The following is a 19,325-nucleotide window of genomic DNA, read 5'->3' as shown; positions in this document are numbered from 1 at the left end:
TGTAAATAATTAGCATATATAATAATAAATAGAGAGGTAATTAGGTCAAAGTTGTTTATGGAAGAGTGTAACAAGTCACTACTTAAACAAAAGGGTGCACTCTATCAACACCTGACTCTGTGGGAGGTGCTGCAGGTCAGATCAGAGGCCACTAACTCCCTGGCGGGGCTCCTGAAAAAAGGCGTTCCTGTATACAGCCTTCTGAGTGACTGCTTAGCTCTCCAGGCTTAGTGAGTATGATATATTGTAGTTAATTTTAGGTTTTGTATTCAACTAGTATATCTATAGAAAACCTTGCACATTAAACCTTACTGATCTGCAAATCGGGTGTACGATGTCTCACTGGTATCCACACTGATCACTAAAGTGCCCAGTATCAACATACACTGCTTGCCTTGGTCCAAGCACTGATCATGACTATCTGTGGTTGTCTGGAGGAAGTGGCTGACTTCAGCAGAGCCATGAATTTTCATGTGGAAGCCAGATTTCTTCAGTTCACTATAGTGACAGCCACAGTCATGCAAGGAAAGTAAAGCGTGAAGTTACCTTATGTAACTGTGGTTATGGAGATGGTATCTAGCCTCAGCCCACGGCCTCAAGAAATGTATGCAATGGTCTGTTATCTAATGTGTGTGGCTATGAAATCCTTGATGTCATCTATCCATTTCCTCTTCTCTGCAGTCTAGGGTCATACTTACTGATGCAGCAATACTTACTGAGTGACCCAATGATCCTTAATGTATCCCATCGCTTCTCACCCCAGCCCATCACACTTCTCTGCCAGGTTGGCTATGCCCACAGCTTCCCATTTTAACCATTAACCTTTTATCAGCATTAGAGACCGTGACAAGAGACAGAGCTGTGAGGCTACGCAAGGGGGGAGGAAGCAGTTGATAGGCGTGAGATTTAATTTTAGAAAGCTGCTGGCACGTGGTAGAAGGAAGGCTGAGCAGAATGGTTTCCATCCCTACCACTGACCCCAGCCTCACCTTCCAGCATGGTTCCTCTCTTTCCTCAGGGCTCTATAATTTTAAATCTGAGCATAAAGAAAAGCAGAGTCACATGTGTTAAAATACTCCAGCTCCCCCAGAGAGGCAGTGGAGAACCACACTCTATACCCTCAACCCCACAAACCCAGTGACACCAGGCGCCTCTCTGGCAAGACACAGACAACCACCTGTGGCTCTTTTTAACACCATATTGTGAGGAGCAGCAGTTACTGAGCGAAGCCTCTGCCAGAATGACCACAGAGCTGGTCGACCTGATAAAAAGAGAAAGAGTATTTAAATTCTGTGTGGGATGGGGGGGGGAGGGGGCTTGATTTAGTACTCTCAGCTGAGTATCTCTGCTAGGTCTGCATTCTGGAGGATAACTTCTCTCACCAAGGCTATCAATTCAGCACTGTTCACCAACGCAAAATTCACTGGAAATTTCCCCCAACACACTAAAAAGAAAACCATAATAATAATAGACACGGCTACTCTTGCAAAGCATTTCAAAATGTTTTGGTCTAGGCCCATCTGTGCAAAAAACCAAAAAATCATTTACTGTGGCATGATGATATATTCAGGGTATAATGATCAAGAGAGCAGATGTTCTATAAAACAGATGTACACAGCTTGAAAATATGTTCCTGTGCTGTATGCATTTATTCAAGCACCATATGCATCAACCTTAGACCTGACTCGGCTGGTAACACCTGCTATAAAGACTGTGGGAAGAAAAGAGGAACTGCTACCACCACCCAAAAGCCCCCGATAGCTCATTCAGTGAGATGTGATCACATTCTTTCACTTTGGGAACAAGCCGTAAGTATATCAGTCCATTGCCTTACCGAGATGTTGCAGGGGATGCACACACACACACAAATACTGGGTGTAACTTAATTCCTCGGTCTCTATTGGAGTGCTGCAGAACTATGTTTCAGTTTTCAGGAATTCCAGCAAACCCCATCCTGAGTGCAGATCATGCAGTGTCATTTGTTTCTGAGTTTTGCTTACATTTTGTGTTTGAACAGACCCAGAAACTCTATGGAAACCACCAAGTTTTAAGTAGCAACAAATCATCCCAGCACTACTGGATATTTGCCTGAGTTTACTGAAGCATCTGAACCTTCCTACAAACCTGACCCTATTTTTGGATTTGTAAAGTGAGTAGCCCTACACAAATGCATAGCTACTGTAGGTTTACTGAATCAGCAACTGGACCTCTGAGCCACACAAACAGATAAGCCTCCATGCAGCTTGGGTTCTTTGATTTCTTTGATATACCAGGGAGCACATCTACTCTACACAATGCACAGACGTTTAGTGGCTGAATAATATACCCCAAGCTCACATATCATTGCAGTGCTCTTACACTTTTCTCCCCACAACTGCCAACGCTACCCATTGAGCTGGCAGGTAGCATGGTTAGGCCCTGTTTTCTGCTAAGACAGCTAGAGAAAGAGGAATTCACCATCTTCGCAAGAGGACTCATATGGGGTGCTATCCTGCCTGAGCATCCTTACAGAGAGAAAATGAGCGAGGCAACAGGGAGGACAGTATCTAGCCTATCAGAACAACCTGCTGCTGGGACCCCAGCCAGCAAACCACATTTCCAGGCACAGCACATCTCTTCCCATCTATGTCTTCGAAAGGCTATTGCTTTCCAGTTGTTTAGTTAGAGGATGTTAGGGTGACAGCCAGTGGATATTACAACAGCATCTCCACTCTAAACAGAAAGACCCTGTGCAAGTCAGATCACTCATCATGTGCCGCACCAGCACAGTGCAGTGACTCAGGCCCCCAAATGATGAATTATCACTATTTAAAAACTGCCCAAATATGAAGGCCTTTTGGACAGAACAGAGGGCTAAGAGAATAAAAACCCAGGGTCTAATAGCTAGATTTATGAAAAAACTCAGGAATTGCTACAGACTTTTACAATCATGTGCCACTGGTGTAGCTAATGAGATTTCTTCTTTTTCCCTGTCTGTGAATGAATGATTTTTTTTAAAAAAACATATTAAACTGATATCAAACATTGATATTATGTGACGTACGACACACAATAGTAAAAGAGGGGAAACGACTGCATCTAATATCATTAAAATGTATACAAAAGGGAAGTCAACTATAGGGGATACGACTTTGGGCAAAATATTGTAAACTTTAATGATAGGGTTTACTTCATGGGCAATCCTGTTAGGAAAGAAAGGGGTTGCATGCATATTGATTTCTTTTAGGTTAAAATTATGAAGTTAAGAAGTTTCTTTCTTGAAACTAAAGCAACACTAGAAGGGGTTAAGTGGGGAGAGAAATACCAGCTTGAGCACACAAAGGCAAGAGCCAGAAACGGGGGGCCATATATGGGAGACCTCATGTAAGCCAGGGAATATTATTTTGTCACCTTACCCTGGCCTTTAAATATGACAGAGGCATGTGACATATGATGGGTTTTGCCTAGTTATAAAGTAAAAGGTTGTCTTTTCTCCAGCACACACCAGGTGGCAGGAAAGAACATAGATTCAGAGCTTCTTTCTACACTGAGCCCTCTGCTCCAGCTAACGAATCCACGCTCAGACCCTTACACCTCGGTGAACCCTTACAATTTGGCAAATTCAGTGGGACGCTGCAAAAGCATAGTGGTTCACCTGCCTGGACCTGTTTGCAGCAGTAGGGTATAACATTAGATCTAAGTCATGATCCCTCAAGCTTATTTACTGGAAACACATGGCTAACTTCCCCTTTTTGTGATGTTTTAGGATTATTATTTTTAAAAACATTTAATCTTTTAATGTGTTACTGAACTACTGGGTAATGCCCTTGATTGCACAGATGCAAAATGCAACTTACAATTAGGTTTTTTTCTGAGAAAGTTAGGTGTTTTTCAACAGTTCTTTAGAAAAAGAAAAGGATGTAAGGAGTTTGTTCTGCATCTAGTTGTGTGATCAGCTGGAAGGCCCCTTAATAGGTGATTCAGTTATAGGGGGTTGTTTATTTCTGATGTTAAGGGTGGGGGGTGGGGGGGGTTAGGACAAAAGTGCTCAGTTAAGAGGAGCCCCCCCCCCTTTTTTAAACGGTGCTTAAAGAATCGATTTCCTGAGTTATATGAAAAGTGACACTTGCTTGCCTCCTCCATCTCCTTGTCCTGTGGAGCTGTGTTTCCAGAGAGACGCTCCCAGCAAATGTGCAAGAATCAGAGTTAAATGGATCCTTTCAACAAGCAGTTTTCAAATGCTGCAAAGATAGCGCCACACTTTTTTTTAAACCTGCAATTTTCACTTGCGTGGGTTTTTATTGGTTTACACAGGAATCCCCACACATATTGCACTTGGTTAATTCTGCCAAGGGTGTTCGGTTAAAAAAAATCTTATCTCATCTTCTGAATTTCGAAATGAATTAAGGTTGGTGGAAGGTAGGCAGGCAGACAGTCTGAATAGCTGTCTCTTTGTCCACAGAGGAAGTACAGCATAAACAGAAGCACTGTAAATACCTTCACAATACTCTCTCCCACCATGTCTCATGACCTGGGGGGACCCCCTTCCAAAGCGCCATTCTACAGGAATGGTGAGTTCCTTTTCTACAGCTTGTTCTATCCGTGCCCTCTCTGCTGGGAGCAAGTTGTGCTGTGGACCCTGCCTCCCTAAGAATCAATTACCAACGCTAGGTAGTGGATATACTTTGGTCAGGTCATTCAATGGCTTTCAGATAGCGACAGCTTCCAGTCACTACTGTCTACTGATATGGCCATATTCAAACCACGGTACATCTACACTCGAGATTTTACCTTCAGTTAACTTCTTGCCAGTTAGCTTGAGGTAGTTGATCTATTTGTAAAGGGAAATCTGGACACTCCTCAAATGTTTGTGGGTTTATCTTCAGCATCTGTTAGGGTAAACAGCATCTGTTAGGGTAGTTTACGGATGCCTGTAGCCCTGAACAAGCATTTAGGCTATGTCTTCACAGCCAAAAGTCTTGTGTTTTTTCACAGACACATAACCAATGCAGGTTAGTTATCTTACTGTAAAATCCTAATGGAGACAAGGCAAGGGTAATTTTTACTGATGTAGCTAGGTGAAGTCGATGCTACAACCCCTACCCGTGAGCTTGCCTAGCTACATCATGGAGAAGACTACTGTGACTTATATCCATTAAGATTTTACATTGAGACAGCCCATGTGCATTAGTTATGTTGCTGTAAACAACAAACCCTTTTTTGGCCATGAAGGCAAAGCTTTAAGGCTAGTCTACACTTGAAAAGATAATTAGGATTAAGGTTTGGTGTTGTAGCAACTGGCATGGAACCTGGAGGAAGGAGCACAAGTTGCAAGAGGGAAGAGTATGAAGAAGCACCAGGAAGTCAGTCTGTGCGCACATGGTTAGAATGCTTGATAAAGTGGCAGAAGCTCTGTAAATAGTTCTGTTTATAAAGAGACCATTTAATTTTACAAGCATGCAGTGGGGGTGCTTGTCCTGGGGGGACCATCTGCAAAATTCAATTTGAGGGCCCCTACCTGGGACTGGGAGGAAGATGTGGGCAACGGGGGAACTGGGAGAGGCCTGGGGGAGCAAGGGGTTCTCCCAGAGCCTGTCCCATCCCTGCCCCACCCATGGAACTCAGTTCTGACTCTGCTTCTGAGTCCATCCCAGACTTACAGCAGCTCTGGCCCATGCACTCCCCCACCTATGCCCAGGACCTGCCAGCTCAGAGGATGCTCTGCAGCGGAGGGAAAGGGTCTGCATGGCAAGAGAGCACATGGACTGGAGCTGCTGGCGAGGGCCTTCTGTTTGCCCCACCACGTATCCTGCTCCCTGCGGGGACTCTGCTGTAAATGCAACCCTGCTACCTAGCTCTGGCTGGTCCAGGGCTCCTGGCAGCTCTGGCCCTTGTGCTTCCTTGCTTCCAGGTGGCCCCTTTCCTTCCTGGCTGCAGAGCATTTCCAATCTGGTAGGGTGAGGGTAGGGGGTGGCACTTAAAGGTGGTTCTGTCTGGGAATGCTGAAGCTAGGACCATGCAGGGAAATACAGGTGCCAGAGCCACCAGGAGTCCAAGGTGGAGCTGGAGCTAGGTAGAGGGGCAATTCTTACAGCAGAACCTCCACCAAGGAGGAAATGGAACAGCTGACCCACATTGGGCCAAATGGAAGTCCCATGAGGGTCAGATCTGGCTTTCAGGGGACTCCCTTGCTGCCTCAGGGCCTGTTGTAGGTGCCTAACACAACACCACTACAAGCATGGAGTCTATGCATGTTATTTCCCAATGTGCAGTACATGAAACAGATGTATAAATTTAAAGCACAATAGCTATACCTAATACTTCCAAGCATGGACAGTCTTATGCTGGAAGTCTTATGGACAGTGCCTCATCCTGTTTAGCTTGAACCAATGAACTAAACAGGAACAAGGCACTCACATTCCAGAATAAGTGTTTTCACATATGGAATTTTTCTGTTCAACAGCCTTTCCCAAAAAGCTCCATATGTTAACAAGCCCATTAGAGAGTGTCCAGACTTGCCTTTACAAACATGTCAGCTACTTCAAGTTAATTGGTCATTAATTATCTTGAGATTAAAAAAAAAGAACTGCGTAGACGAAAGATCATTCACAATTCCGAGCTACTCCATCCTGACATGGTCAAGTTTTCAGTGAAAGTGAAAATCACATGACGACTTCTTAAAAGCAAATCTTTGTGACTTGAAACAAAATGTAAGCTCTGTTCCAAAGATTCTCTCAATAAATTACCAATTAGGGCAAGTCTATTGACTGCTTTGTCCTTTGCTGTCTGTGCCCCTCCCTGTGCTCTTTTTCTGCGGGCACCATTTTTTATTCCTTTATAAACTTGGACAATTTTAACTGTAGATTTTCTCATGAGAAGATAATTAGATCTAGGAGTCTTTTCCCTATCAGGATTTAGACTTCTCTGATCCCATGTAACTTGTTAAAGAAAAAGCCAAGTATTTAAACACTGGAGTCTCTAGCCTCCAAGTTTCTGTTAGATTAAGAAATAAATTAAACAAAGGAAGGAAGCAGGCAGGGGTGGGGGAGGAAGAAAGTGAAGAAACTAAAAAAAAAAAAAAAGAAATAAAAAAAATCAGCCATCTAGAACTCAGCCTCTTGCTATGAGAATAACTAAAAAGTCAGTCAAAAACGCACATTCTTAACAATTCCAAAAAAAAGTCCAGATTATTTAACCCTTAGATTTCCAGCATTTATGAACTGCCACTAAGGAGAATGCGTAATAATGGGTGCCCTGGCTATACCTGAGACCAACTCTAAGAGCCTTTCCATGGGAGGAACAGCTGGATTTCTGAGCTCCTTATACCTATGACTGTCTCCTTGAGTATCTGTCTTAGCTCAATATGCTCAATTTTTTATAAAAGTGTAAAATACTTCTTTACATGTTTTTGAGCCTTGATGTTCTTTTTATGGTGTTTAATTCTCCTTTTAGTTCCAGTACTGTATTCTACCTGGATTGTATAGTGCTCCAAAAATCTTAGAGCTGGCAAGAAAGCGGTGTGGTTCTCCTGACCCCAAACCTTCTGTTGCAGCCCTTAGCTATAGCTGATGTCTCATAGGCACATCCAAGTCTTCTACTATCTCATTCCTGAAAGATCTGCACGTCCCTCTCCATTGGATCAATTTTTCCCATCCCCACAAGGCCTGGGGAGCAAACACCTTAAACAGCTGCAATCTAGATGCCTCAAGCTTATTATCCCCACATGATATTCCAGCAACATCTTTTTCCAGGATCACACCAAGTCCTTCAACACTCAATTATGAGCCCCTCTCCCATTTGCCCCACTGATGCTGCATTTCCACAGATGCTCCTATGCTCTCAGCTGCCACTGTCTTCTGTGGCCCCACTGCCCCTTGCGATTTCATAAGTGAAGGCCTTTCCTTCAGTAATCTGCAGGAAAGTGTTTCATTAAAGAGCTTGAAAGTCCTGGTGTAGACCTGCCCCTGCCCTAGGAACTGGCAGAAGCTGCAGCACCTGCAGCTGTTGCCTTTTTCTGAGGCTGCGGCATTCTTGCCTCCCTGTATCACTCCATAGTGGGAGCAGGAACAGAAAAGGTCTCTTCAGCATAGCCTCCCATGACAAAGGATGGAAAGTGAGTGATTAAGCAGAAGAAAGGGAAGAGGAAAAAAGAGGCAGGAAAGACTGAATCTTTTTTTTTTTCTTTTAAGTGGGAGGAGAGAACAAAATGTTGGGGTCATTATGCCTAACTTAAGTGGAGCCTTGCCCAATAAGAAACCCTGCTCCGTTCCTATTACTTCTGGACTTCCAGAGCTCAAATAGCTCATAGCAATGTTACTAGGGGCTTTGCCAAGGAGAAACTCCCTTTTAGCTCACTTGGTTATGTCAGCTTTCTATGGACCACCAAGATCTCAGTCCAGCTATGGTAATATGCCAGGTGCACCTACACTTAGCTGAATTCAGGCTGGCATCAGAAAATGATGCAACGCTGACTTTTGTGGATCTGCACCTGCTTTACACCAGGTCTGAATTTGGTCCAGCAAGTCTAGCCTCAGAATGAAAAAGACCTGTCGAACGCTTAAACCATTTTAGTTTGTGGTCATCAGCTGGCAGATTCAAGAAGTTATTTAACTGCAGAGCAAGCAGATAGTTACTGTGAACTACATGGATGAAGGGAATGACACTATGCTTGCTAGTATAACCAGGGAGTGGAAAAGTTTGTCCTATAAATCCCTCTTAAGAGGTCAAAGACGTTTCTTATTGTGGTTTACAAAGGAAGGGGGTTGTTATAAGGGTGGTGGGGTAGGCAATTATATGATGGCTGAGTAACATGGCGAGAGGTTTTTTGTTGTTGTTATTTTGTTGTATTTTTTAAGGAAGCAACAAGAATGAGGGGAAGGGGGAAGATCAGGGTGAAATTTAAGATGCGCCCGGCATAAAAATATTTCTTGACTCCAGCCCTTACCCTCCACCTCCTTTGTGCACCCCCCGAACATTTTTAGAGGAGATTGTGCAACCTGGCTAGACATGGGAAATTTCTTGGTAACACAACGTTAGTAGGAATTTGATACAATGGCTTGCACAGCAGGTCAGAGCTTGCGAGGAAGGACATTTGCCAGAAAATATTAAATATTAAATTGCAGCCTTATCTCTGACAACCAGAAAGATTAGTACAAAATATAAGCAATTAATAAAATCATCAAAGGTACATCCTTTAAAAAGGAACTTTCCGACCGTTTCTCCTTCTATTTCCCCAATATATGAGATAACAACATACTGTAAAAGCTGCCAGACCTATGGGAGCCGAGGAATTGGAGCTTTGGCGTCATAAAGCCAAAATGAAAATAAATTTTTTTGGTCTGTTTTTAAAAGTTCCCCAAATCACAAAACATACCAGGGAATTACCGGCACTTGCGCTCTCTGTCTGAGAGTAGCAGCTGATTCTCTTTGATCTGCTAGGCCTCCAGTAAACTTAATTCTGATCATAAGAAAGAAAAGTTACTTCATTTGACTAGGTCGTGAGGGAGTTTACATCATAAGAGCCAAACTCCACCATGATTTACAGCCAGTACAAGCCTGTCATAGTCAGTGGGGTAGCACATGAACATCTTTGGCAGAATTTGGCCCAGTTAGTGTAAGGAATAAAAGTGAGTGTAAGCAGTGTCGTACCGTGGGCCTCCAGCACCCAGGGGTCAATGCTTGCATTTGCACCCCCACCCCAGGCTTCATGCACCCCCCACGCAGGGCAGGAGGGTTCCCTGGCTCGCACCAGATGGTGACGCCCCCCAGCTGCCCCAGGGAGGGCGGGGGGGGGGTCTGTAATTCTGGGGGACATGCCGCTTTCCTCCTTCTGCATCCCATGGACTTTCTGGTGCTCAGGGCAGTGACTACCCCGGATCTGGCCGGGCTCCGCTGCCACCCCCTCGCAAATACCTGCCGTGAAGCACCCGTCTCTCCCGCTCCAGCCTCACAACCCAATCAGATCCTGTGCCAGCTCTCTCTACTGGGTGGGGCAGCGTCATCCCCTGGCCGGGGTAGCAGGGGAAGGGAAGTTCCTCCTGCTGGTCACCCACAGCTCCCCACCCCCTTACCTGCCCCTGAGCTCCGTCCAGCCACCCCTCAGAGACTTCTGCACCTCCCACCCCCTGCGCGTCTCTCGTCTGAAGGGCCCGGCTGGTGCCCTCCCACAGACCGGCGCCAGGGGACCATGGTCCCTTCCAGTCCCCCCCGTCAGTCCATCACTGAGTGTGAGGAGCTTGGTAACTCCTAAGAGTCTTCTTCCCAGCTCGCTCTCTCTCTCCTAATTAAGCACAGAGCCAGTGGAAGAACTCCCAGGAGGAAATAATACCAATTAGCTCTTATATAGCACTTTTCATCAATAGACCTCAAAACATGTTATAAAGGAGCTCAGTATCGTTCTCTCCATTTTACAGATGGGGAAACTGAGGCCCAAAGAGGCAAAAGGACTTGCCTAAGGTAAGCAGGCCAATGGTGAGCCAGGAAAGAGAACTCAGGTCTCCTGAGCCCCACTCCATGGGTAGGATTCCTGTGTTCTGTTCCCCCACACTGCCATGACTAGCTGACTTTGAAACTTTTGGCAAGGTGCTTTACCTCTCCGTAGCCCAATCTACTAATCTTTGTGACGTGCTCCAAATTCAAAGGGAATACGGACTTTGATTGAAGGAGGTGTTGTAGTCTCCCAGCTGTTGGCTGAGGGAAAGTAGTATGTGCATGAAAGCAGGCTCATTGAACACATTTATCTCCCATTTTCTTCTACTCAGAGCAGCACTGTGGTGAGGGGGCGGGGAGTAGGGCGGGGGGAGGAGTGGTGGTGAACCAGAGAGAGAGAGCCGATGGAGTCAAATTAATTTAGTCAACCCTAAACCTTCTGGCATTTCAGGCTGCCCTCTTGCTTTCCCCAGCCTTCTGCCATCTGAGCCTGCTTCTGTTCTAGCACTTATAGAAATGTAACACAATAAAAAAGCCACCTGTCTGGAGCCACTGGGAATCAGATTCACCACCACTCCTCCCCCTTCTCACCCCCACCCCCTCACCACAGTGCTGCCCTGAGTAGAAGAAAATGGGAGATAAATGTGTTCAATGAGCTTGCTTTCATGCACATACTACTTTCCCTCAGCCAACAGCTGGGAGACTACAACACCTCCGTTGATCAAGGACGTATTCCTTTCTACATACATGCTCCGTATTGTGCAGAGTACTCAGGATATATCACACACACTCACCCCAGAGTAACCTCTTTACTTTTGCTAAACCAAAAGCCCGTTCTTTGCAAACACTAGCCTAGACAAAAGGGGGAGGGGGAGTTGAGTTTAACATCTTGGTATGAAACAACTCAAGGGAGAATAAAAGTCATAAGTGGCATGAATGTGTTGAAGGAGAGAAATACCTTTAAGTGATTACCTGTGGTTTAAAATGAACAATGTTTTACCAGAGATGGCTAGTTGATCTGAGCTGCATGGGGTCCTTTAGATGAACTGGATTAGGAATGCTTATTTAAAATGCTTTTCTAAGACCATGGAGCCTTCTTTCTCCATGGATCCTCAGCAGCATGCTCCATTTAAGCCAAGAGAGCCAGATTCTGAGCTGGCATCAATTGGTGCAGCTCCCCTGAAGTCCAATGGAGCTCTGCTCATTTACACCTGCTGGGGATCTGGGCTCAAAGTCTATGGCCTGTAAACCCAGAAACCATGAAGGAAAGAAGAAATCAGATGAGATGAGGAAAGCTTGAACCAGAACCCATCGGAAATTAGAACTATCACAATGAAAGTCTTTTCTTAGCCTGGTCCTTGAGATGCTTCATTATCAAATTGTTTGGCTCTCTGATTTCTTACTTCCTGTGTGGTTTTACCAGTTTTACAACTGGTGTTTGCTTTAATGTTATGATTTTAAGCATTTCTTTGTTTCTGTAGTATGAGGCCCACCATTTCATCAGGTTTCCCATGTTTAGTACTCAGGCTTGGCCAGCTGGAAGATGTTCACCTACAAAACTAGTGTGCTGCTAGAAATGGCAGTGTTGACTCAGATGGGCATGCTTCTTCCTCTCATTCAGTATGAAACAATAGCCCAGCCCAATGTCAGGGCAGTGCTTTGCATACTTGCTCATAGCATGCAGCACATTGTAATGCCATGAGGACTGAGGATGCCTTGACTGACTCAGAATCCTTCCCTCCCACTCATGATCATGTAACATCCTTGCGGCAATTTCAGCAACTGCTTAGATGGAAAGCATTTAATCCTTTAGTACATCTTAAAAGCTGTAGTCATGGCTAGCACCATGTGAATAAGCCTGTTTTCTGTGGACCAAAGATTAGAGTTTGGGAACAGAGATGGTCAAAAATTGGAATTTCTATCCCACAAGCTATTTCAATATTTTAACATTTGTTTTCCATCTCAAATCAGAATGAAAAGCTGAAGTATTGAATTTTTTTGCAGGACGAAGAATTTAAAAAAATGTTGATTTGGAAATGTTGATGCATTATATTTAGGGTCAGTTCAACATTAATCTGGGTTTGCTTGAGATGCCATGAGTGGCCTATGTCCCATTTTCCTCCATTGGCACAAGGACGCCAAATTAGGATTGCACCGGCACCCTTAATTCTGCCATTTCCTAATTTCTAAATGCTTAACTCTGCAATCTTAACGGTGTTCTTTTAATGTAGTTTGTGTGTGCAATACATGCTAAACAAATCACAAATTTATTTTTCAGTACTTCCTTCCGTTCTCATCTCTGCAGCCATCACTTGTTCTTGATGCTCTTGGTCTTACGGCAAGAGCGCACAGAAAAGCACCACAGTCCAAATGGGGCATAGACTCCATTCAGGATCAGGTGCTTCAGAGGAACACCACAGCAGGCAGACATGGGATAATCTGGCACCATGAAGGTCTCATTCTCAACTACAATAGAAATTGGTTTCAACCCTAAAGCATGAAGTTTTCTCCCCCTTCCACTATTTTTTGTTAGCATGAGCAATAACAGCTCTGGCTATTAACATTATCTATATAAATGTCCTATCCCTCTTTCAATCTTACTAAGTTTGTGGTCTCGGTATTATCATGTGGCAATGTGTTCCACCGTTCAATTATGTGTTGTCTGAAAAAGTATTTCTCAATCTTTTTTGAATTAGTCACACTTTAATTTCATGTAACATCTCCTTGTTTTTGGTTAACAAAGGGAGAATAGAATCTACCATCTACCTTCATTAGACCATTTATTATTTTATATACTTTTATCATGTCCTCTCTTACTCATCTTTTTTTCCTAAAGTGAACAATCCCAATCTTTCCATCTCTCTTCATATCAGTCTTTCCATATCTCTTATCATTTTCAACTCCATTCAATTCTGTAATGTCCTTTTTGAGATGGGGTGACGACCCATGCTGCATAGAGTATTCTACACGAGGTAGCACCATTGATTCCCATTCCTTGCATATCCTAACACCTTGTTTGTTTGTTTTATACTGCAGTTGGATATTGACCAGAAGTCTTCATGGAGCTGTCTCCAATGAGACTTTGAGTCCCTTTCTTGAGTTGAGACAGTTAACTTAGTACACTGCAATATGTATGAGCAATTTAAATTTTTTCTTCCAATGTGCATTATTTATAAATGTGGAACTTTGTCTATCATATTGTTTATTCATCTAAGTCCCTCTGAAGTTCTTCATAGTCTTCTCTGCACTGAACCTAAATAATTTTAGGTCATCTACACTGTACAAACACTACCTTCAAATATAATAGGGAGTGGGAGATTTTGTATCTATAGTTAAATATGCCAGCCCAGAATCCTCAAAACCTGGATGTCTAAATTTAGGCTCCTGAATCTGTATTTAGACACCAACATTGTCTGATTATCAGAGGTGTTTAGCATCCACAAATTCCACTGAAGTCGATGGGTGTGCCAAATACTCCATAACTCTGAAAACCAGGCCACTTCTATTTAGATGCCTAAATACAGATTTGGATGCCTAAATTTAGCCACTCCAGTTTAGATATTTTGGGTACAATTTTCAAAAGCATCTTGGTGACATGGGATCCTAAGTCCTATTTTCAAAAGCACCTCTTATATGCTTTTGAAAATATTACATTTTGTCCTTAGGTGATAAGACAGTTGGATTCTGGAATGCATGTGAAAGAAATTGCAAAAGAGTTAGGGGACTGTTATAACTGTGTGTATTAAAGTGTCTTGAAATGTATTTGTGTTATTACAACTTTTAATAAGGTCATAATTTAAAGAGAACAGTAGCTATAATTTCTCCTTTCACCCACCTTTTGTTGGTTTGAACTACTGAGGATGTAAGCTCTTCAGAGCAAGGATTGTCTTTGCCTATGTGAATGTACAGCACCTAGCACAAAGGGGCCCCAATGTAGAGCAGGACACTAGATGCTCCTGTTATACAAATAGAACAGTAATCTACATGGTACTGAACTAAATATAAGACATTGGCTATCAACATGACCATAAGAGAACTGGAATTACATTAAAAAATAAAAATTAAAAAAAAAGACCTTATCCTAACATCACATGAAAGGTGTTTTAATACTCTAAGTGTCTTATTTATGGAGATATTTATAATAACAAGTAGGAACAGTCTTATTTTTTGTTCTCACTTTAATTGAACAATAGATATGTTAATAGATATGTCTGGTTTGCTTCATATTTTGCATTCATGCATACGGAAACATGCTTCACTTGAACTCTGTACCTCTAGAGACAATTTTTCCTCTTGTAATTTTTTATACAATTTTATTCCAAAATAATCTGTCCAGATTCCCATGACTGATAGCCAAATCTTGTGTAACCCATTAGATAAGAAGCCTGTCTTAATGGGCAAAGTGACTTAGTTCAAATCCTTGAGGGGTTCATTTTTAAAATAATTTTTTTGTAACAGGCCGCATGACCTCTATTCTTAGTGTCAAAATGAATCACTATTTTTAGTACTTTGTTACAATTAGAGATAATCCACATTTAAGAAAAAGAAACATTTGAACAACTTTCAGTTTAAGCAGCAAAACATAATACACAGTAAAGAAAAAATCAGTGAAATAACTTTGCCTAGGTACTAAATGGAAAGGAACCAAAATAAGGACCTCAGATTCAAACCCTTTTGAACTTTGTGGGATGTTTAACCTTCAGTCTCTGGATGCAAATCCTCCCACTACTAGACTAGACTGATTTTTTGGTCACAATTCATATGACACAGGTCTCAAACAACTGTTCGCCCAAGATTTCAGCTAAAACCGTGAATATCTTTTCAACTGAATGTATTTTAGGGGTTTTCGGACATCAGGACCAAAATCTCATGAGATTGCTTCATGAAATTACAGTGCCTGCAAACCAAGATCAAACCTGAGCCATAATCCCACACCCCATCCACTGCAGCCAAATTAAAATATTCCCCGAGCAAAACATGCCTCTGTCAATCATTGAACCCGCCAGCATGCGACACAAGCAACTGAAATGTGTGGCAAATGAGATGTGGAATATCTGTGTGAGTTTTGCATGCCACAGATTATGTTTAACTCTAAAACGTTTTCAATGGTTATTTTCTCATTGTGTGAATTAACTAAACTACTTTATTTAACTAGAACTATAAATTCTATCATGTGCAACCATAAGCCCCACCCCAACACAGGCCATCAACACGGTCACAGATCTTAAACTTGAGCTAAGGATTAATTTATCTTCTCTGTGCACTGGGCATGAGCGGGGGGAATGTGACACATACTTTGTTAGTGGGTTATACAGTTGGTTGTTAAACAGCAGTAGAAATTGGGGGCTGGGGAGTCCACAAACCTGAGTCAGCTAAAATATGCAATGTCCTACAAAATCCACTAGATTTGAGAACTCTGGATCCTGGCTATGAGAATAGGCTGATGAGCTCCTGCTGACACAACTCAATGAAGGAACATACAGAGAGAATAATTACTGTACCTTGAGTAAACCACAAGGACTTTGATATGGTTCTATGACAACGAAGTAGCAACAGGAAGTCACGGGGCCACCTCTGGAAATAAAATACAATAGCAGAAGTAAAGTTAAGATTACATACACTAACAGTTATCCTACTGGGGGGGAAGGGGAGAGAAAGGTCGCAGCTCTCAGGAGTGAGAAGACACACTCTGGTGAAGACATTTACCTCTCTCTACTATGTAGCACATTAGAAGCAGCCAACACTCTGAACAGCCCCTCTCTACTGCTTCCCAGCTGGACTTGTGGCACCCTAGCACCCTGCTGTCTAGCACACCCCCAATCAGATAATCCCTCTGGCTCCTGGAGCTAGCTCCAGAAAGGAGTTGTATGTGTGAGCGTAGCAGGGAAGGAGGGAGACTTGAGGGATATGAGAAAACACTCTGCTTTCACCTCAGGATGTTGGCAAGAATCGGGAAATTGATTGAAGGAGATCCAGAGACCCACTTTTTGTTTTAAAGGGGGAGTGGTGTGTGTGATTTTTGTTGTCAGGGGAAAGTGGGGTGTGTGTGATTTCCCTCACCCTAGGGACTGTTGGTGGCATCACAGCCCATGGTGCCTCCAGTGCCACAGACATAGATAGAACAACTGTGGAAGTTATACTAAAGCAAATAGAGTAAGAGCAGAAAGCTGGTCTCTCTCTCATGTGGAGATGGCTATGGATTTACTGAGACCCAATGCTTTTCATGAAGCAGATCAGATCTTACATTATGGAAGATTTATATGAATATGTTTCATCCAAAATGGCAGAAAGGAAGCTGCAGAATAGGAGGAATTCACCCCAAAAGAAAAGCTCAGGCTTTTCAGTCTCCCCTTTGAGGTAGATTTTTGCTACTACTCTGCAGACTCCAGCCAGAGGGACCCTCAGAATAGCACCCACAGCCTCTGCCCCGAAAGCAGGGAGCAGAGGCTACAGATAGGAATTTGTTTCAGTTTTTTCTTTTAAAAAAAAATAGGAGTTTGGATTACTTTATTAAACAAGTATTTCACATGTAGGGTTCCCCACACTCACCATTGCTTGTTTAGACTGTGTAAGCACTGCAACTCCTTGCCTAAGCAATCCCTTAGATTGTCACAGCTCATTTTCATCCAGGTACATCCTCAAGTGCCTTACAAAATTATCATAGAACATTCTCTCTCGCTCTCCATTAGTACAAGTCAAGTCTTAAATAGGGCACCTAGTTGCTCCCCTTTCCAAGATAGAGAAGTCCAAATCAAAATCTCCCCTTTGATGAGCAAATAGATCCTAAAATAAAAGGCCAACATGCTTTACAGGCCAAGCACCATCTGGTAACAAAGACCCTGCTTCCTTTGATTCCTTTTATGCATATCACCTGGCCTTCATTGGATAATGAGTCCCAGTTGCATATACCCCAGGCCACTTAAACTGACCTGGTTCCAGATCTGACAAAACTGAAGGTGTTTTGGCTTTACTTCCAGCTCCAGGGCCAATTTTCGGGCCCCACATCCTCCTCAAGGGCAAGAGAGGTGGTATACCCTATCACACAAACTACAGGCTAAATTCTCTACCACAGCAATCCCACTGATTTCAGTAGAGTTGCACTGAGAAGAGAATTTGGCAGTTGATGCTGTATCTTCAGGAAAAACTTCACTATCACCACATCTTTATGAGAATTAACTGATCTTTTTCTAACATGGCTTTTTAATTTTATTTTTTTAAAAGAGAAAATACGTGTTTAGATCAAAGTGCAAGTAAATTTTCTCAGAGAACTTTCCTCTGCTAATCTCACATCAGTTGAATCTGTATCTTTAATAGCAAAAGATATCTGTATCTACATATATCATATCGCATCAAAAACACACTGGAAAATCAGAGCTGTCTCAGCAGGAAAAAAAAACAGATATTAAGCTGAAAACTCATCTGTATATTTTATAACAAACAAGAAATTTCCCTGGTCTTTTAATTACTTTTTCCACAGTTGGTATCTACTAAGAGCTACCCTGTTTTTCTTGGTGACAGAATGAGTCACTCAGATAAGACTTACTACTGAAATGTCACTGATGACACATTCTTCAATAGTTTCCTCTGTAGCCATTATTTGATCACATTTAGGGTAGGTCTCCCTAAAAAATGCTTTCATCGCTTTTTGGACACATCCCTGCTGGTTTCACAAAAAACAATATTTTTACCCAATTTATATAAACCTCCCCTGATGGATCTGCTGGTCATCCAAGCACATATGCACCTCAAGATCCATTGCATCACACCAGGCTTGTCCCCTGATGACATGTCCTGTATGACGCCTCCCTCACTACTATAAAGCGCTTCCATAGAGAATCACATCCACATGGAGGTCAGAACCCAGACATCTCTGTGAATGGTGACTACTCCCATGGCAGTGCTGTACTGCCGTTATATATGCAGGGACCTGGGACCAACCTAGCTAGCATCTGCCCGTTTCCACTGCAGCCCCCTGTGGATTGTGATAGGATACAGGGGCTGAGGAAAGTGGAAAGACAAAGGACAGACAGAGTGTGTGAAAAGAGAGTAAATATATGAAGTGAGCAAGGAGATAAGAATGGGAAACCAAGGCACTGAAAAGAGAGGGGGAGAAGACTAGTTTGGGGAACTAAAGAAATAAACAGAAAATAAAGTGAGATAAAGGGGAAAAAAAAGACAGAAGCATCGAAATATAAAGGAGTGGGGACCCTTTTTTTCCCCTTCGACCCCAGCTATCAAAATCCTTCTATGCACATCTCGCTGCCCTTACCCAACACGGTTCCATACACTCCCTTCTAACCCTCACCAACACACGTGTCCTCTTTTTCACTCATCACGTTTTCTGATCTAAAATCCCAACCTGATGTTATTGTTCCTTCCTGGTGATCCTCACACACACCCGGGCCTGACAGGGAGTGAGCCACACAATAAGGAGAGCTCCCCTGTGCCCACCCCAAAGTCCTGTCTTCAGGAAATTAAATCACACCATAAAGGAAAACAGTTCACAGTGGTGCTCTAACACATACAGCATGAAGCAGTTCCACCCTTTTCTTCAATGGAGTTGTCTGGGTCACCAGATCAAAACACTTGCTCACTGGGAGTAGCTGAGGTTGTGGTCTAATGTCTGACCTCTTTCTGTTTGAGAGTTTGGAAAGGAATGAGACAGAGCATGGAGCAAGAACAGTGTAAACTTTCTCATAGGCTTTTTTGGGGTAATGACTAAAAGGATAAATGGTTGCCTGGAGTATTTCCCTCAGGGTTAGCGGACCGAGGAAAACAGGATTCCTGGCTTAAAAACAACTGGAAATGTTTCACCAAGTTATGTATTTTGGCAATGGTTTTGGAGGGTATTCTTTGCTTGTTTGTCACACTAAACTAAACACACACACATATGCCAAAGAGGGAGAAGACGCAAGGTC

General features: G+C 43.0%; 1 protein-coding gene across 2 annotated transcripts in view; it reads right to left on the bottom strand.

Moving 5' to 3' along the window:
- Window positions 1–19,325, bottom strand: part of LOC137151793 (OX-2 membrane glycoprotein-like) — a 91,666-nt gene that overhangs the window by 17,835 nt on the left and 54,506 nt on the right. The window contains exon 5 of one of the 2 annotated variants that reach the window (XR_010919360.1): window positions 15,909–15,981. The exons of the other annotated variant lie outside the window; for it this stretch is intronic. The gene's annotated coding sequence lies outside the window, so the exon portion shown is untranslated. The remainder of the gene's footprint in view (window positions 1–15,908; window positions 15,982–19,325) is intronic. 2 annotated transcript variants of the gene reach the window in all.

This window comes from Emydura macquarii, unplaced genomic scaffold, assembly GCF_026122565.2.
Source record: "Emydura macquarii macquarii isolate MOO-44397 ecotype Brisbane River unplaced genomic scaffold, CSIRO-AGI_Emac_v2 contig_1119, whole genome shotgun sequence".
Lineage (NCBI taxonomy): Eukaryota > Metazoa > Chordata > Testudines > Chelidae > Emydura > Emydura macquarii.
Note: the sequence above shows the minus strand (reverse complement) of the source record. Positions and strands in the feature narration are given on the sequence as shown.